General features: G+C 40.0%; 1 long non-coding RNA gene across 1 annotated transcript; it reads left to right on the top strand.

The window, feature by feature from the left end:
• Positions 1–473: 473 nt before the first annotated feature.
• On the top strand, positions 474–20,038 carry LOC110477928 (uncharacterized). The gene is made up of 5 exons (XR_002466675.4): positions 474–899; positions 1,935–1,985; positions 12,594–12,706; positions 17,627–17,657; positions 17,755–20,038. It is a non-coding gene; the product is annotated as an uncharacterized LOC110477928 (long non-coding RNA).
• Positions 20,039–21,291: the final 1,253 nt, after the last annotated feature.

Below are 21,291 nucleotides of genomic sequence, written 5' to 3' on the forward strand. Positions count from 1 at the left end.
TGAAGGTGTTTTCATATAAGTATAAAGTCTATTTAGTAGTTAATATCCTCTATTGAGCAATAGCTTCAAGACTTAGACAAAGGAAAAGAAGAAACACAAGCAATTCCCTTAAAAAAAAGATATCTTTTTCCCTGCATAAAGAAAAATAAGTCTATCAATTTAAAACATCTAAAGATTTTACTCCTGATGGTCTCCTTTTAATTTTTTTCCTTAGGTTTTAATTACTTTTCTCTTAACAGCTCCACATGACAAGATATCTCTCTTTCCAGCCCAGAGGGAATGACTGAAACTCCTGTTTGACTATCCCAGTGCTTTTCTGACAGCTGTACTGCTAGCTTTGCCTTCTTTGTTGTTTTCCTTAGCTCTTGGGATTGGCTAATAGAACATCTCTGCTGTGAAGCCCATCTACAACATGGCAGGGTCATTGTTTCCCTCTGGCAAAGGAGATTTTGTTTGCAACAGGTGAGGATGAGTTGGTGCAAACAGAAAGCTGTGTATAGTCGTAACTCCACCAACTTTGAGGGTCTTTATCAGAGAACCTCACTCAGTGATTCATATAAAAGAGGATAAAAAGCTGATCTCTGGAAAGGAAGCACAGAAGATTTCTGAGCTTGTGCCAGACCCCAGTAAAGTCCAAGTGAGGGCTCAAGTGTTCCATCGTTGTCCTTTCCTGTTAGAACATGGAACACAATGGGACAGCAGTCCTACTAAGAGCCTCTAGGGGCTACTGCAGTTCAATAAATCACAATATATAAAATGCAAACCCAGTTTTAAGTCTGATATGGGCTGTGTTAATCTCTGGTGTGCTACCTTGGACTTCAGAATAATTACATGCAATGGAATATTGCCCACTGAGCCTTTGCTGACTCTCACATTGCCACGAAGGATAAAGGATCTGAGTGAGTACAGAATATTCTCTTTGGACACAGTGTTTTGTCTTGTTTTCCTGGGGGAGGAATTAGTCTTTCAGTTCTCTTTCTTTCTTTGTTCCCTACTTTCTGATAATATTGTAAAAGTAATATCTTCAGCTTATGCTGGGTTCTGCAGAGATCACACCAACTTTGTGTACATAACACAGTTTTTTCAACTCCTTGCTAGTGTTCTAATGAAATTTGGTTTTATTTGAGTTAATAAGAATCAATGTTTTACTAATTTTCTCTTTAAAGATATCATACACCCTTGATAATTCTCTCCCACCACATGGGGTTTAGTGCACTGTGAAATGTTTCATGCACCATACGAGGCATAGCAAGAGAATATGCATGTGAGAGAAGGAGCATTCTTAAGAGCAGCATATTTAAGAAACTCAGAATTTAGGAGGAAATCACTACAGGATATCAAAGCAAATTTCACTCCAAGAAGGTTTCAGTTTGTCAACAGATGTAGCACAAAGGCTTCCTGTTGTTTCACAAACAATGAATCTTCTCCTGCCTATAAATAATGTAAAGACAAGTCTCAAGATTTTTAAAAAATTCTGCTAGCTTGAGGCTACCTACCCAGCATGCCTCCTTGTTTACAACTTCCCACTACAAATGTATATTGTGTTTGTTTTCAGGCAAACATCAGCTTTCCCAATGCCTGCAATTAACCTCCAGTACATATTAGCAACAGCCTTTTAAGCAGTTTTTACATCTATTGATACTGGGCAGCATGGTAATGTAGTGGTTGGCTCTACACTATGGAGAATTTATCTCCTCGGCAGGAAGGGTGTGGTGCAGCCCCTGCACCTATAGTGGTAATGAGTTACTCCCATTGCCTGCCAATCCTTAGCAAGCCCCTGCTCTTCAACTAAACTTCCTTGAAGCCATTTTTAAAGGTAGCATGAAATGGTGCATTGTGTAAAGCTGCTGCCACACCTTACATAGGTCTTGAGGTTATAAATAGGATCTACACAAAGGAATGGATTTGTAAAGTTCCATTTTTTTTGTCCAAAGGTTTTCTTTTGTGTGAGAGTACCTGAACACCCAACATCTCCAAGAGTGCAGGTGAGTGCCCTTAATGCTTGATCCCTCTCATGATTTTTGTTATTCTCTCAAACTGCAATTTTCTGTGCAGGCACAGTAAGCCCAGGGGAGAGACCCTGTGCTTAGGCTAGTATGTCCTGCATGGTCTCTGGCAGGATGCCGAGGGCACAGAACCCATGCATGCCCCTTCTTAACCAGCAGTGTCTCATAGGAAATACAGGTGCTTGTTTTGTTTGGTGTCTGATCCTGTCCCTATGGGCGAGGTGTACTCTATAGCATAGAGAGATTCACATAGTTTTTAGAATCTCATTAGATTGTAGGTGCTCAGAAAGAGGTTTTGTGTGCAGTCAGGAATACAGGAATACTGGACATTTGTAGAGATTACAGAAAGGAAAACAAAAGTCAAGATGCTGATGGAGTGTGGGCAACCAAGGAGATTTGGATAGCAAGTCTGGAGTTAAGATTAAAGTCCACTTTCTTTCAAATTCATCCACATTTGCTCTTTATTGGGATGATCCTGAAACACATTGTTCAAAAAATCAAATTTGGATCAAGGACAATTTTGTCTATGGTTCTAAATTTTACATGAAAACTTGTAGTGACAAAAGGCTTCTGTCTGGGACTGGAGTCTTGGCTAATTCTAAACATCCTCAGAGTTTCTTCATTGTTCTTGTCGACTCTGGTTTTCCTGAAGGCTTTTGACACTGGAAACAGAGTTTTTAAAAGTGAATGCAATTTATTTAAAAGCACATCTGAGTTTCAAGAAGAGAGAAATTCTAATTAATTACATTCCAGTATAATGTAAGACCAAGACTATAACAGAGTATGGTGCATAACAAAGAGCTGGATTGATTGTTTGGATCAGTCAAGGAAGAGCTGCAAGCCATAACCATTCTTCAGATTTCTGATGCTGCATAGGAAGGGACATCCACCCAGATCTTTCCAGTTTTCTAAATCTTGGCTGACAGGTATCCATCTACACCTGTCAACAACAGCAACACAATAAACTGCTTAGCTACATCCCGTGACTGGGCAGAGAGGAAAGTTCCCCTCTTCCCTGCTTCGGGCTGATTCACTAAGGATAAAAGGAAATAGTTTAGTGGACGAACTATGACTGAACCATTGCACTAGTCACACCCATTTAGGAGTTTTCAGCCTGGCAATTGTATAACCATGAAGTGTATCTGCAAAAAGTATAAGCAAGAAAAAACCTTGAGTCTTGTGAATTTTAAAAAAAAGCAGCAAGGGGGGGAAAGGTTCAGAAAGTCAGATGCTGTTTCTGTCCATCCCCCGGAAGGTGAATTGTTCTCAGGTTTTCATTAGCTCTTAAAATTCCAGCTGCATATCTAATTTCCAGGCCCTACATATCCAGCTGAGGTATTACTTCCTTACTGCCCAAGTCAGGTTTTGTGTTCTACAAATGGTCTACAGAAATATCATTATAAATCCATAGCTGAAAGGACCTGTACATCTTAAGTGCTCTATCGTTTTCTACCTCTGAATATTCTGCCAGAAGAGATTTAGAACATTGGCTCTGTAAATGCTTTCATGTCAAGACTAAAGGCAACACTTGTTTAATTCATTCCTTGACCCAACAGCAGCTTTATCTTAGGTTATCACTTGTTAAGCTCTCTAGAATGTTTTAAACATGAAGGGGGCTGCTGTGTATATATATCCTGTCTATTGTATTTTACTTGCAGAAATTTGACAGTAGTGATTCATAAACATCAAAACCATTTCCTTTCTGTGCTGCAAATTATGCTTTTTTTTAGCTCCATTCACAGGGTGTGTAACCCATTCCAGACAAAAGAACAACAAAAAAAAAAAAAAAAAAAAATATTACATTTGTCCCCTACCACATTGGTATTTCTTTATTATAGATCACTAGAGGTCAGAGATTTTTATACATCTTCTTCTGTGTATATATTTTCATATATACTTGTGTGTATAAAGTAAAGTTTGGTGTGTGTATAAATATACCTGTATGTACAGTTTGGGTACAAGTATATTTATATTTATAAGTATAAATATGCACACACATGTGCACAATTTTATGTGCTGTAGTGTAAATGGAGGACTGGAGTTATACATCAAATGTACTGCAACCTGATTAGAATAACAACTAAGGTTTGCTGTGCATCAAAATAATTTACACTACTCTGTGTAAACCCATCATTCTGTAAACATAGGATTTATCTCTAAGTTGTCAACTGTATTTAAAATCAGCATTTAATAATGACTCCTCAGAAATTACATCAACAGAATCCTTTTGGATTTGCATTACATAACACATCAGAAAGTCAAAAGTTTTGTATTATTGAGTCACAAGACTCTTGATATCAGTCTGTATTTTTACTCTCAGCAATGATGTTTTCTACACCATAGGACAGATAACTTTTCACCCAAATACCCCATTCTCAGGTCAAAGTCTGATTCCTCTCTGAACATCATGACAAGATCTGAGTACTTGCCATCCTCTCATTGGCTCTTTAAAAAAACCCAAAACAACCAGCCAAAGCCAAAGTAAAAACAACAACAAAAAAAAGGCAAAAAACCCCCAATTGGGTGGGAGCCTCAAGGGGAAGTTTGCAATGTCTTGCAATAGGTTCCCCAGTCCAGATAAGCAAGGACCAATGCAGACAGAGTAGTTTGGCCCTGTGCAATCTCTGTAGGTGCCAATCAGCTGGGACATAGGCACTGACAACAGCAGACCTCTGCCAGATGACTTGGCCCTGAGTAATTACTCAACAAGCTACGCTAACCAGAGTAATGTGAAAAAAATACTCTGAGTGGAAGAACAGCAAAAGTTACAGCTCCGTCAGGAAGGGGGTAGTTTAGAAATGTAGCCTGCAAGGAAATTGTGAGTCTGGGACCATTTCCCTCAGACAGTGTCCCTCTGATACATTCCCCTCAGAGAGGGGCTGTTGGTGAAGAAACTTCACCATCAATGCCATTGCAAACAATGTGGCCTCTTAGCAAAATGCTTGAAACTTATGCAGAGAACTAAATTAGCCATGAACAACAACAAAACCTAAAGTCTATCACCACTTTAAAATAAAACACCCAGATGGAAGCTATGGGACTAAATAACCTGAACTTGAATGCAATTATCTGGGGGGGTTTTGTTTCCTTGCAGGTCATATAGAAAGACAAAAACAGTGCTACACGTTTGATGTAGTTTTAATAAATATTCAAAGTCTCCTCAATTACTGCCTGAATAATTACTGTGGATGCAAATAAAATGGGGAAAACCAGAATGACTTTCTGGTCTTCCTCAGGGGAATGGACTTTGGAAGTAGCAGCACTGAATTGCAAGTGAGGCAACTTCAAAAAGAGAGAAAAGAAGAAAGCTGAGAATAGTAGGTGTTGTAAGCCTCTCAAAGGCACTACGTTGCTAGCTATGCATGCAAAAGAGTCTACATTAGCACTACAGCCTTCCACCATAGTGAATTGCCAACTACAGTTTTGGAAATGACACTTTCTTCTCTTTGTGACCTGACGGAAGTCTCTGTGCATTACCTTGCTGTCTGCTTCAGTGAATCCTTTACAGCAAAATACAGCAAAAACCTGGCTGCAAGAAACAGAAAATATTTGCAAGCCAGAACACCCATAAAGACATTTCTCTTGGTAGTGAGAGTTTAAATCCAGGGATCATTTTGAGCACATTTTGTGCTTTGATCCACTGCTGGAATTGTTGAGACCAGCCTTTTCCAGAAGCACACCATGATCCCTCTTGCGAATCTCCACAGAAGTTCAGCAACAACACTTCTCTCATGAAAACATGCAGGACTTTGTGGTAGCTGTTTTTAAGCCATTAAAGTTGAGGAAAAATATTTTGTACTGTGCTGGTGAAGAACATTGGAAGGTTTACATGGTGTCTCTAAAAAAGGCCGAGATCACCTAGTAATATTGTTCTCTCATTCTAGAGGTCCAAGAAAGCCTTTAGTTCATATTGAGTAAAAGGTATCTTGCTTTCTTATTCCATCCTTCAAGCTACTAGCTGGACAACCCTGTAATCTCCACAATGACAATGTAGTAGGGTCCTGCTCTCAGGTTTTTTCATTCATTAGCTCAATGTCCTCATTATAGTTATTATTTCACCTGCCTCTCTGTTTGCTGGGATGGCATATGCCTCAGTGGACTCTCTAGCCCACCAATTTTCTAAGAATTCTATCATCACACTGCATGGACATATCCTCTCAGTCTCAGAGAATCAAGCAGCAATGAGTCAACATCATGTGGATACACAGACAGCTCCTGTGCTGCTGCTGTCTCTCAGTGGATCGGAAATGTGCTGGTCTTAGCAATAGTAGAACTTTCCTAAATCTTAAAAATGCAGACAAGCGTTCAAATACTTCATACCTTGGTCAACCCATTTGAAAGACTTAGGAATACTGAGGGTGAGGGATAAACACTCTGGAAATCAGAACATGGCTGTGAAAGGCATCATTCTGTGCTTCAGCTTCCTGGTTTGCATTTTATAATTTCTTTCAGCAGACAGCTGCATTAGGGGGCCTATATGGGGAATACTGGGCTTCCTCTATTCCTGTTTCAATAAAAGGCAGTGTTTGCTACTGGCTCTTGATACTCACATATGTGTTTTGGGGAATGAAACTCACATCAGTCAAAGCATATGAGTGACAGGGAATTCTGCACAGGAAACAGGGTCCTTCTGTCCTGCTATTGCTGGTTAAAAAAGTCTCCCTTTCTGATTGTCATTCCAGTGATCCACAAATTTCTGGGTTGATTAGGAGATATATTTATTATGTCTTGCCTTCTTCTGTGACTCAGCAGCAAACAGGTTTCCATTTACAAACAAAAGTAAAATGACATCCACAATTGTCAAATGCAAAAAGACAAAAGTGACAAAGACATTTTGCTTTAATACTTCTAAGAAGATACTGCAAGTAACAGAATGCACACACAAGCACATGGGGAATATTCAACGTGGAATTTTGAAACAGTTGGCAGCATTCAGGTCTTAGAGGAAGAAATGGTGCTGCCTGCCTCAATAGCAATTGGCATTTTGTGGTCAGCTGTCCAAAAAGATGATCACAGCAATGGCTGTGGGCAGCTGCAGCAGCTGAGCCAGCAAGCCCTGGCACAGGGGCAGAGCCAACAGGTGACAGCCAGTCAGGCAGCACCTATGCACAGCATCAGCCTCGCATAAGACCTCAGGAGGACATGGAGATGGTGCATGCCCTTCCAGCTATGCTAGGCACTTCTCTGCTGTTACAGCTAGTTTCTGCATGACCAGTACTGAGGGAAAATGATTAAAGGCAGGGTAGTTGTGGATCTCTAACTGTGCTCCTCTGTGGATTGTCACTGAGGTCCTCTCAGTGACCATCCATGTATTCTGCAGACAAACTTGCCTGCTAAGCTAGGGGGAGACTGTATGCCAGGCTTTTATGGAGCAGCCCTAAAAGCACTGCTGAACTTTGTGCCTTGGGAATCACTTGGAGCAGTCAAACAATTGTGTATATTCCTTGTCAGCATCTAATAATTTTCTTTATCTTTCTCCATTTTTCTATATGACTCAGAGAATCATGGAGCTAATTAATTCCATAGATCAGCTTTCTGCTATAATCAGGTATCCTGTTTGGCATTTCCTTATCTGATCAGATAATCAATTATTTTCCCTTGTACAGAAAGGTGAGTACATAAGGACCACTCAGATGAGAACTGATCAGGACTTGTTCCTCAAACAGAGCCCAAATCAAACTTTTTCTGATGTTATCAGTGGATGCTACACAGGTTTCAAAGACAGGTGCTCATATATTTCTGACCTTTCCTTCCCACCACAAAGAAAAAGGGCCTAAAACAGAGAGAAAGGTATTTTGCTATGGGCTTATATTCTTTCACCCATGCTTCTCTTTCTGTCTCTCCTAGACTCCCTTGATCAAGAATCTCTTGATCTTTTGGTTCTGAAAGTCATCACAGCATGTTTCAAACATATCCAATCATTCATAACTTCTCCCTCCAAGAAATATGCCAAACTCCTTTTGCATGTTTATATCTGATCCTCTTTACGGATACATTTTAGAGCTCCCCTACATTAACATCCCTAGTCTTCAGGTTACTTCAGATGATTCTTTTGTCTTTTCAAAACTAAATGCCATATATTTCTGATCTCAGGAATGAAACTGACTTCTTACTTCTGTCTTTTCAATATTTGAGAGGAAGCATTGTCACTTTTGCAGCTTCCAGCTCATGGTATTTTCTGCTTGAACAGAAGTTTAAGCATAGCCAAAGGATGTCTCTTTCACATTAGATAATATGCCACTTCTGTAAGGACAAGAGGCTCAACAGGTAAATTAGCATGAATTTTACATAATTCAACTATCTAAATTAGACCAGTTGAGATTCTGGTTGGAGAAATCAAAATCAATATGTTCTAGAAAGAATGTACAGTCAGCAATTGACTTAAAGTTGCTTTTCTTGTAAATACATACCTTTGGCTTGAGGATGTCAAAGAGTTTTCTTCTGAATCTTTGTACATTTTTGTGGCCCTACTTGGATGTTAAGTTCACCTTCACACTACATATTCACTTTCACTTGCACCTTGCTTTTAGACTGGGTGCTGAGCTGACATGTCTATGAGAGGTGTCTGACACATCCTATGGCTGTCACTGAGCAAGACCGAGTGGCCTCTTTTTCTGCTTGTTGGTTTCTCATACTTCAGTGACTCTCCTGTTCATTTTTGGAGGGCCTTGGAGCTCTGCTTCACTTCCTACACAAACTAGCTTCTGCGGTTGAGTAGGCTGAAAGGTTTCGTGTCCATTTTTCTTCCACATTGCCCTCTCTTTATGCATTTTTCCTCCCTGTCCAGTGGAAACAATGACTGAGTTAGGTGTTAGAAATTTTCAAGTCCCAACAAATAAACACACAAGTCTTCTTTTCTTCTCCCATTAATAACACTATCCCTTTCTCACTTAGTGGAGGACTTATGCATCAGCACTGCTGCCTGGCCAGTGTATTTGGGAAACGAAGTTTGGTGGAGAGGCAAAGTCCCCAACAAAGAAACCGAATGGGATCTCTGGAGTGCTGTGATGGCTCTTCAGAATTGAAGCCGTTTCTTGGTTTGCCTGCTCAGGTTTTCAATGAAAAATTGAAATGTTCTGTGGGAAGCAGAACCATTTCATGAATAATGCACCGCAACTGAAGGCTCGCCTCTCTATTGCAAAACAGTTTGATGTAAAACTTTCCAGTTTCTTCCAATTAGGACAAATGTAGAACTCTCTCTGTGCTGTCCTAAGGCTCAAAAGGCAACACAGCTGTTGTCCTGTATCTTCAGGAGCAATAAACATTTGATCAGCTTGTGTGCTTGACATATAGGCATGAGAGGAAGGAAACAAGGCCTAATTTACTGGAAGTCCCCTTGAATTCTCCTCAGAAATAATACAATATGGCATTCTTTAGGCCAGGGATAAGGCTTAGCTTTTTCTTGCTTGTTTCTGTTGTAAGTTTGCTTTGCTCAAAGGCCTGTATTTTTTCCACACCTTTGTTTTAAAAATTCCAGCCTTATTTCCTATTCTGCCATTGCACCAGCTTTTTCTCCTGTCTCCTATAAATGATATTTTTCACTGAGGTAGATTAAACTATTCAAATACCTTTACGGTAATGTGCTTCTAAACTACATTCTGTAATAATTACTAAAGATATATATTGTAAAAAATAATTATCCCAGTTTTGATGTGAGAAAGCAAACTGAGACTGCCAGTTGCTGCATGGACAACCTCAGCTGAAAGGCCAACAAAAGCCACCACAGCTGGTTTGGGAAGTTTTGACTGCATGAATGTTAGTCTCTCTTCCAGCAAGATATAAGCTTTTAATCCTCAGGACTTCCAGAGTCAGTGGGCTCCTTTTCCCTTATCATCTTCCCATTTCTACCTGTCTGTGGGTAACATTTGGTAGAGGTGGTACATAAACCCTCTGGCTGCTTTCATCATTCTGTCAAAGGGAGGAAAACAATCAAAGTGCTGCAGCAAGAAAACAAATGGCCAAATAGCTGTTGAAGCAGGAGGTTCCAACTCACTGGAGCTCAGCTTATTACAGGCCATATGCCTGAGTGGCTCCTCTCACTGAGTGCTGCACCCAGATATGGAAACAAGTGTGAAAGTGCCTGTGGTTCATCAGGCCTGGTTTGCTATAACCATATGCAACTACTGAGAGCACAGAAAATAAGAACCTGAAAAGGCTGTGGGGGCTAACAGGAAAGAGAATCCTTGACAAAATATGACATTAATATATAATTTTCCCAAATATTTATGTAAAGATCATAACAGGAATTAATAATTTGGTACTTCAAGCTCACAGTAGATGATCTTGTTTTAGTCCACAGGCTATATCATAAATGATGCAGCTTAATATAGGTGGGGACATAAATGGAAATGCTCTTCTACATTTAAATATCTAGATATTTTTAAATATCATGGGGTTGAATTAATAGTTTTTCTTTCAGATACCATTAGCTCATGCCCTTTCAGCTATGCTCAGTGTTGCAGGGCTTGCTATATAAATGAGGGACTAAGCACATGACTCAAGTCCTGAATGACGGATATTTTACAGAGATGGAATGACAGAACTGCCAGAATAAGGAGAACAGAAAGGGTGGAAGAAGTCTGTTTTTTTACCTGGCATTTCAGTTATGTTTATTTGGCAGAACTCTTTCCAAGAGCACTGAGGTGTCAGGCCCAGCCAACCATTTCAATTTGGTGTTAGAAAGTCTTAAAGGGAAGTGGCCATCAGCAGCCAAGAACTTGTACTAGAGCTGATATATTCCCCATCCTCTCTGTAGATTTCTTATTTCCTCACAGGAGTTAGTTGCTTAAGGACTTATTCTGGAAGACATGTTCCTGGAAAAGTGGCTTTGCTAATTTGGAGAAAGTATTCTTAGTCAGAATAATTACCAATTCAAAAGGCTTTCCCCAAAGAAGATGGTGCTTCATGTGGCCAGTTGTACAGCTCTGTGGCCTTTTAATCCTCTAGACTGGGGTTATGTCATCTGTCTAGTATCTTTTTGCACACATAATTCACAGTAATGTCATAATTCACTACAGCTACTTCAGTCCCCCCACATTTTGTAAAAAGGACAATGACAAGCTTTATTTCATTTCATTTAATTTATACTCCCCCTCTATGTGAAAGACTTCTATCCTACCTTTGAAACCTTTCACCTTTATTTTCCACTTTGGTGGCTTGTGCCTCCCCTTTTATATTGTCCAATTGAAAGGAGTTTTTTTATGGCTTGAGTGCCTCGCTTAACTTTCCCAGCAGCACATCAAGTAAGCATGCCCTTTATAACTAAAATGAGCTGTACTGACAGCACTGGTCTGCCTCTGGTTTGGTCTGAAACACTCTTACATGAAATGCTAGGAAGGTGTCTAGACAGAGTGCAGAGTAGGCACCACATGCGCACTGTTAGAAGACATTAGTAATCCCTCAGTGTCAGTTGCTGTCCTCATCTGTGTTAGTTCAAAGGGAGAAAAAAAAAGTATGTGGCAGTGTTTTCACCTGCACAGGATGGTTTAAACAGGCTTTATTTTCATGTAGCACTAAGCAAAACTAGATATGCAAAGTTGATTTCTTAGAAATTAAAAATATCATCTTAAAATTTGCCATTCTTTGCTTCTGTGTTGCGTAAAGGTCCATTAATTATGCTGCTGTCTCTGAACATGGTTCCAAAGAACAGGGTGACCACCTTTTTCAATAAAATTGCAGATTTACAATTTTCCAGCTCAGTGAATTGCTGGTATTTAAATATATTGAAAGGCCAATGCCAGACTGTTCTGCCTCCCTGTGCTGCATTTTACTGGGAAGGAGATGCTGGAAGGGTGCATGAGGAGAGAAAGAAAAGGAGCAGAGAAAAAAAAAACATGGCAGGAAGGCAGGCAGATATGATGATAGGAAAAGCCTTTAAAATCAGAAGGAATTAGAATGCCTGGAAGGACCTAAGGATCAGAGGTGAGTGGCCCTTGGTGTCTCCTCAACCCTTCTCTAGTTCCCAAATGAGAGCGATGAACATTACCGGGAGCCCAGACAGGGCAAGGCTGAGATCTCCCCGGAGGTATGGTCTATCACTCTGGCTCTGAGATGAGGACCAAGCTGATCTAACTGCCTTTTGCCACTTTGCCCTGGGAATATCAGAACAAAGCACGAACTCTGCACTGTGCCTCAAATCCAGGTACATGGCCACACAAACATGTTCCTACATTCTGTCAGCTCTCCTTGGCTGGGAAGGGAAAGATGAGTCCATGCAGGTTTTTCTTGTAGTTGTTTGCAATTGAAAATTTGTTTTATCCATCTGCAAAATTGTACATTCTTTTGGCAATAGGGAAGGCAGGAAGAAAAAACTAGTAGGAAAAAAGGTAAAGTGACTGAAGAAAAATATTAATGTTTATCTATCGAAAAATTATCAGAAGGTAAAGGGATGGGGGTTAGTAACTAAGGCAAAGCTGGGTTCTATACTTTTGTGCCTGTGGCTTGTGTTCGTATGTTGTGACATACAGCTAAGGAAAATCTTGTGTTTGCCTTACCTGAGTATGACAAACAGCCTTTCTTACAGACACAAAATAATAAAATATCCAGCACATAAAGCTCACCATCTCCTCTCATTGTTTATGGAAACAGTAATGCTCCTGAGGGCACTTGAGTACTGCTGGCATTGGACATCACTGGTGGAGGAAACAGCATGGCAATCTTCTGCTAACAGCTTAGCTGAATCCCAGGAAACTGATTGAGAGGTGAGAAACGAGTTTGCGTACATGGATCATCTGTTGAAAGCAGTGCTAAATTGTGCCTGATTTTAGACATGGATGGACCAGTACAGGACTGTCCGTATTGCCTGGTTGTGCTCAGAGGAGTGGCCTGGCTGTGCCCAGCACGAACACCTTGCCACAAAGTCTCTCCAACCTGAGAGAGAGACTGCAGAGACAGAAGAGAGTCCCAAGGACCTTTAAATATTGGCTCCTTGATTTTCCTCTATGCTCTGTTTTTGAAACTAAGCTACTGTGATAACAGCCAGGAGAGTTTTTAGTCTCTCCTCCTTTGTAGGGTTTTACTGTAAATTCACCCTGGTTTCCAGATTGCACACACAGAATTCTGCTGTGTGTGAGGTTGAAAGAGGAGACTCAATTTCTCTGTGGTGAAGGTTTGCAAGGGCTTCTTCCTACTGCTAAAACACCATCCTTCTCTTTCCCCTCTTCCCATTGTCCTTCTTTTTCCTAATATGCCACATTGCATAGACAGAGGTCTGTTCACACCTGTGCCCTGTATTACTGGACAAAGATTTATTTTTGGTTACCTTTTGTATGGCACTTGGATGACCTGGAAGCAAATCTCACTCGGAGTGCAAGCTTTCTATGAGTTTGGCATGTAGGGTGGAATTTATGTGAGGGTAACCTCCCCACAGATGATTCTACTGTGTATCAGAGACTGTCACATCTGTCTCCTTCCCAAAGCCAGAAATTAAGAGAAGGAAATATGTCGAGAGCACAGTGCATTAGACTTACTTCGTTCCTGCTTTAGGATGAGATAAATATCTCTCTGAGGGAACTGTTTCTTTTTGGACACCTCAGGGAAGCCGTATTTGTTGTAGGCATCTCCGTCATGGATAGCTTCCTTTAGCCAAATAAATTGTACTGCAGCCACTCCTGTCTTAAAGTTTACCCTTTGTAATCCAAGGTGGCACAGACATTTTCCTTTTGCAGAGATGCTGAGAAACTTAAATGAAGTAATGCTTGCATGGCATCTACATGGGGAGGTGAGAGCAGTATGCTAATGGTTACTAAACCTTGAGCATGATGAGCTGCCCTCCAAAGGCTGTCAGAGAGGAGTTCCTCTGGCAGTGGCGCCTCTGTCCATGAGGAACACAGGGGGTTGCCTCCATTGACTCATTTTTATCATGAATTGTGGATAACGTGCAGGTGATAAAGTAGATGCTTTGTTGCAGGAAAGGCAACACTGAACCCTCAGCCTGTACAGATGCTGAAGTTCCTCAAGAGAAGTCACAGTCATACATTAACAGAAAGTAAAGATACTGTGAAAATATTGTCAAGGGAGACAATGGAAAGAGAGCTTGATGTAAAATGTCTTTTTAATTCCTTTTTATTTAAATTCCTTTACTTGGTTTGCATTTCTCTCTATCACACACGCACAAAAAAAAATCTAGGATTCAAGAAAAACTGTAGTTATTTTCAGTCTGTATGGTAAGAGAGAGGTTAAGTTTTGCCAAAAACCAATGGGTTTACTGAAACCCTTTAAAAAAACCCCAAATATTTCTTGTCTAAGTACAAGGAAGTGGCACTGAAATATATATTTTTTCACATGTCACTTTAGGAAATTCATTTTACTGCTTGCTTTAGCAAGATCAGGAGTTCATCCAAATTACTGATCATGTGTCAGTTTAAATATTATATTTTTCTCCAGAACTTTGTTCATGAAAGTCATTCTGTTGACCATATTCTTCATTATTAAGATCCTAGTCTTACTTTTTCCTAATCTTTGAAATTTTTAATCTGTCACAATTCTATGTTACCACTTTCTTGATCCAAACATGGCAGTAAATAGTTGTTTACAAGGCACAAAAATGTATCACAATAATTAAGGCAAGGCTGGGTCTCTGCTGGTGTTTGCTTACATTGCTGTGGAAGAATATGCATACTTACTATGAAAACTCATTTTCAGAAAAAGATAATTGTTTGCAGATTAAAATCAAATTTGTTTCTCCAACATACTTTAGTGCATTTGCTAAAATCTCTAACAGTATGTTCTCCTGTATCGCCCAGGTGGATCTGAAAGAGTGCTTTCCCTCTTGGCCTCTCACAGGCACACACATATACATGTGCACACATGCACAAACACACACCAGGGCAAGTGCAGAGAAAGTTCATTGGGCATTTCAGTATGTGTTAGGCCCTACAATTCAAAGCTGTTTTTTGTGTAAGGGGATTAGGACTTTGACTGACTTTCTATGGCATATGGAGAATGAAAAGTACAATAAAGCATGCTAAAGACTAGAGACCAGATAAAATCAGCAGCTAATTGCTATGTACACTGTACTGCTGCAAATGAAACACAGCAAGAGACTTGAACAGATTCTATTATATAGGATTATAGCAATGGTCTGAGAACAAAGCTAGAAATTCAGAGAAAAACAACCTAGAAATTCCAAAATAACAAAACAAACAGTTGGAAGCCCTATGGTGTTTTTAACCATTTTGTAGCTGGAAGGGTCTTCGTACAATTATTTTCCATGACAGTGTTGTATCTCCCTCAGGTTGGAAAGAACAACTCTTTGCTGCTTTCATAACCCAGACTAGCAGCAGTGATGTTTATGTTCTGCAGGATCCTACACTTTTTCTCATAGCTACTCTGCATTGCAAGAGTGAGAGGTGAACAGGAGCTGAATCTGGGCACTGGTGTTCAGCAGACTATGGGGCATAAAGAGGCTCCTCATGCTTTGTCTGTGCTCACAGCATTAAAACATCACCTCTATTATGTTTTGCTGTACCTGTGGGGTGCTCTTCTTCCCTCCTCACCAGGCAGCAGGGGAAGCAATGGTGCTGGTGACTTCTGAGCTGCACACAACCCAGTGCTCCAGAGCTGTCCCCATCCTTCTTTCAGAGAGGCTGCCCTAAGACACCCGTTCAAGCTTCACACAATCTGCAGGAGCCACTCCTCAAACTTTTGGACATTGAGTGCCTTCCAAATGTCCAAATGGGGCTTCATCCTGCTCAGTTAAAGAGGGTATATTGTTTTATTTAAATTATGTGTAAGGTCCTGTTGTAATATGATTTTTTTGTGGAGATGAGATGTATATGTCCTTGGGTAAAAGGTAGAATATCACTGGGCAATGACATAAGCACACAAAGAAATTAAAGCAATACCAATTTCCTTTATGTTTGCATAACAGAGTGGGCCAAGTCTTCTTATATGGGAAGACAGTAGAGAAGTTATTCAAATGAATTTCAGATAAACAACTCCTGTATGACTATTTAAGACTCATTAATATTGAAGATGGATGGTTGTCAAAGACAGACACCATTATTTTCCATTTTGTTAAATATACAATTTACAATAATGCTAGTCTTTAAGGTGTTGTATAGTTTGGGTTTTTTTTCCCTGTCGTTGATAAAGGCTATTTGTCAAAAATGTGGCTATTAAGCCATTTTCAGTCCCTCATCTACCTTGCACATATGACAAAACATAATGAGTTTTCGAACTGGAAAATCATTTAGCATCCTAAAAATTATCTCTAGGTTGCTTTGAAGAATTCATCCACCTGTTGTCCTAAAGCTTTACTAAGATATGTGTATTGCTTCTGACATGTTGTATATTATAGTGTCTTATTCAGAAATAGATATAGAATATCAAAGGGATAAATAGCTTTTCTGTTTGGAAGAGAACTTTTCTATTGAAAATATTTTTACCCCACTAAAAATAGAAAATAGACTAATTGAACAAAACAGCTTTTAAAGCTGTAAGTTCAAAAGTTTACAGCATAAAATGTAACAAATTTTTGTTTCGTCTCCTAAGCTGTTGGCACTGCACATTCCTTTTACACAATGTGGCCTCATGCAGCCTCAGCCCACAGCCTTTCCTGGTTCAGACTCTGCAGCAAGGCTTTGAACAAAAAGTGTGTTCCTCTAAGTGTGCTGGTGAGCACCCATGGTGGCTGAGTGCTCAGGTCCCTCACCAGGAAGAACTCATGCTGGTTTTCTGCAAAAATGCTCCAGAACATACAGTTGGTCACTTTTCCTGCAGGGAGAATATTCATACAGTGAAATGCCATTCAAGGCAACTACGGATGGCAGAAGTACCAGTCAGTGAGGCACAACAGCCCACAAGCTGATATATCATTGTATACAGCATACAGGAGCAACATGTGATACTAATTCCCCAAAAGGCTTTGGAGTAATTGATGCTACTTCAGAAATATATTTAGGGCAACCAAGGTTTGAATCTGCCTCCAGTTTGGTGAGAAAGCAGCAGCTGGTTTCAGACTCAGTGGATGGCAATGGAAGTTTCCTCCAGGAATCAAATTTATCACTTATTTATATTTATAGAATAGATACAATTATATATATGTAGAGTAACATAAAGTAGTAAATTACGTTTCCAGGCTCCAGGGATATATTTTTACAAGAATTGAACATATATGAACAAAAAATATGAGCCTCGTTTGGTTCTTTTGTTTTCTCCCCAGTACAAATGTGACACTGTGCAAGCAGCTCTACAAGTTAAATTTTGTGTCTCTCTGGAGTAAGAAGACAATTTCTTAGTGTTGCAGCTGAGTGTTATGCAGACAGGGTGGCTGTAAAAATCTTCAGTGATTTGTGTTAGTCACAGAAGTAATAACTTTATTACTGGAACAGAGGCAGATCGCTGATGTTTTGAGGTAATGCTTTTTTGCTCTTCATATTTATTGTAATATCAGACAAGGTTTTACTGGTGTCACACAGACATTTGGTATTAACATGAAAAAGGGTTTGGTCTTCTTGAGAGATTCTGAGTTAGATAATTTGAATATCTATTTTTTATTTTATTTTTATTGGATCTTATAAAATATTTCCTTATAATTGTTAACACACATCATTTTAGCATGTTGATTATGATATCTTCTCCTTTTTACCACACTGAACCTTTTTTCTTTTTTTTGGTAGGGTTTTATATTTATTTGTTCTCTTTCACCAGGTAGGTTATACCTATGCTTGCATTTCTTCTTTTTAATTTTGTTTTCATGCTGCTAAGCAGAGCTAGTAATTTGAATGAACTCTTACTGCATTTTCAGGAAGAACTGACTGAGCCCAGCACAAGTGATCTGTAAAGCCAGAAGAAGCCTTCTCCACTTGGATGATCACATGTTCATGTACCCCCACACTCACAAAATGGAAAACTGGTGAAAATGGAGAAGAGGATCATGATAGTCTGAGTAGACAATTCAGATATTTCATAGCAGTCCCCTGGATAAAGGCCGTAAAGTGGAGCCATGCCAAGTCAAGAGACCTAAAGTTTTTTACAAGAACTCTTATATCAACACTCATGTCCCTTAGTTTTAACCTGCTGGAGTTATGTATAATTAATGTAGAGGTTGAGAAAGTCATCTGACATCAGCATAAAGAAAATGTTAAGCTTTCTCAGTTCCTAGCGCATGATTTTTAAGACATTTTAATCCCCTCCCTTTTAAGTGTGGATTTACTGGGGAGGTCAAGGGGTCATTAACACTTCCCCTGCTCCTCTACCTTTAACAGGCAAACTCATCAAGGACTGGTGTTAGATAGTATTATTTCATTAATGTACATACCTGTACTTGGGTTTTTTCCTTCAGCCAAGTCCTCGTCATCCTATTTCTTTAACAGTATTTGAAGTTTAGAAATTATCTTCCATTTAAATATTGTCAGCTCAAAACAGACCTTACTGTTTTTAGATGTTGCAGATGTTCTGGGAGGAAGAAAGGAGGTTTGCCCAAAATTGTTTTGCTTGCTATAGCAAGGACCAGAGCCACAATGGAGAAGATGTTCCACCCTGTTGCACCAATGACTGTACATCGCTCTTTGGGTAGTAGAGAGGGGCAAGATCTTCACTAGGAAGCCTCTTGCTGGAGATGGACAAAATAGATGAAATTAAAATGGGATAACTGGCACTCTATCAAATGTGGTAAAGCAAGGATAATTCCTCTGCCTGCTGTAGAGGCAGGCTGATACCTGCCTACATATCTCTTTTTGAAAGTCACTCAAGGATACACTGTTTTATACAGCCAAATACTCCTCGATATGTAAATTTATTTAGTCAGTGTCATTTTATGGTTATGTACACAAAGGCAAAAGAACATGACATCACTAAGTGCACCCTCAGACACCAAGTAGAATAGTATGGCTGACACACCTGAAGGAAGGGGTGCTATCCAGAGGAACCTGGACAAGTGCAGAAAGTGGTTGCATGGGAATCTCATTAGATTTAAGAAGACCAAGTGCATGGTACTGCACCTGGATCAGGGCAACCTGTACTCTCAATACAGACTGGGGATGAACAGATCAAGAGCCGGCCAAGAAGGGCTTGGGGGTGCTGGTTGATTAGATGCTGGACAAGGAAAGTGTGCACTTCCAGCCCAGAAAACCAATCATACCCTGGGCTGCATCCAAAGCAGGGAGGGGATTTTGCCTCTCTGCTCTGCTCTCATGAGACCCCATCTGCAGTTCTGCACCCAGCTTTGGGGCCCTTAGGACAGGACACATCAACTTGTTGGAGTGAGTCCAGAAGAGGGCCACTAAGAAGATTAGAGGAAAGGAGTACCTCTCCTGTGAGGAAAGAGGAAAAGAATTTGGACTATTCAGCCTGGAGAAGAGAAGACTGCAGGAAGACCTATCTGTGGCCTTCCAGTACCTGAAGGGAGACCACAAGACTGGTGGAATGGGATTGTTTACAAGAGCATGACAGGACAAGGGAGAATGGCTTTAAACTGACAGAGAGTAGGTTTAGATCAAAAGAAGTTGTGTAAGGGTGGTGAGGCACCAAAGGTGAGGTGTCTTAGGTTGCAAATGCAAGATGTGGCTGGGGGTGTGTATTCTATTGCCACCTGTTGCAACCAGGTGGGGCAGTTTTCTTTATCTCTTCCACAACCCACACACTCTAGGAGATATCTTCTGTTATTGGGCCATTGAGTGTCACTGCATGACTGATAAAATGACATCATCCCATTGTGAGATGCTCTGCCCAGCAGAGGAGCCAAGCATTCCTACCTAGATATAATCTGAGATTTGAAAGTCAACCTTTTCCCACTGGATTCCCAGAGAAGCAGCCTTTTTGCCAGTGGATTCCCAGAAGAAGACCAGGCCCATCTACACCACCACTAGACCTTCAGAAGAAAACTACACTCTTCTACAATTTCATTGTTTCAACAGAACCACATCTGTCACTCCAGGAGGACGGCAGCCACCATTCAGTCAGACTGCTACCCACACCCTAACCAACAGGGTGTCAGGCTGTATTCTGACTCTGTCATTGTTGTTTCTTATTTCTGCATTTTTATTTTTACTTTTAAGTTTCCTGATAAAGAACTGCTATTCTTACTCCCACATCTTTGCCTAAGAGCCCTTTAATTTCAAAATTATAATAATTCAGAGGGAGGGTGTTTACATTTTCCATTTCAAGAGAAGTTCCTGCCTTCCTTAGCAGACACCTGTCTTTTCAAACCAAGACAACAGATTTCCCAGAGAGATTTTTAATGTCTCAGGAAGTGTTCAAGGCCAGGCTGGATGGGGCTTTAAGCAATCTGGTCTAGTGAAAGGTGTCCCTGCCCATGACAGGAGGGTTGGAGCGGGATGATTGTTAAGGTCTCTTCCAACCCAAACCATTCTATGATTCCATGATATTATGACAGGGAGCCTATTCAAGCTAGTAAAATGTTTTCTGTGTGTCTGTTCTTTACTGTTTTCTTAATGGTAAGCTTGTTTTTCTTCTAAATGGAAGAAATGAGTTTCAGAGGCTACCTGGGTATTTTGGATCACTTGCTCTCTAGAAATACAAAAAAATACCTAAAACACAACCCATGTACACTGAATATATGAAGTCAGAAAGGAACTGACTCCTGTTAAGTACGCTAATGCAATAGAAACTGAAATTATGACCATATGATATGTAGTGAATGCAAGCTATATAGAAGAAAATGGCACATCACCTCAACATTAATTACTTAATGACACAAAGCCGATTATATAAAAACTGCTGTAGGCAGTAAAAGTTGAGTATAGTTAGGCTAGTGTAACACTCTGAACTCCAAATATCTATTTGGCATTCTGCCTAAGGTTGTATTCTTTTTTTTTTCTCCTTTCTTGAGATGGTTTCTTTTTCATTCTTGTTTTTTGCTTCCTTCAGAGTGTCTTGGTTTTTTGGTTTTCTCCAGCCTAACCCTCCTGTGACAGACAATGATAGAAAAACTGCAGTTTGCTGCTATTTTACTCTGCTTTACTTAGCCTCTTAAAGTTGCTTAGTTGCTTTAGAGACATTCACGTTCTGATATGTGAGGACAAGATGTCATGGGGACATAGTACAATAGTAAACCCAGGCTTTGATCTATTGCTAGAAATGGATGTGGGAAGAGAGAAAAAGATCTATATTTATCTCTCTCTCTCTATATATATATATATATAGCTAGATACAGATAGATAGATAGATAGATATGACTATTTAGAGCAGTAAACAGAAGTTACTGTGATACCACAGCTCAAAGAAAATGGGTCAGGTGAAACCTACTAAAGTCTTCCTCTGACTCAGGCAAACTAGCTACCAGCCTAGTTTAGTAGTATACATAGGTTAAAACTTTCTGTGT

This window comes from Lonchura striata, chromosome 3 (genome assembly GCF_050655825.1).
Source record: "Lonchura striata isolate lonStrDom1 chromosome 3, ASM5065582v1, whole genome shotgun sequence".
Lineage (NCBI taxonomy): Eukaryota > Metazoa > Chordata > Aves > Passeriformes > Estrildidae > Lonchura > Lonchura striata.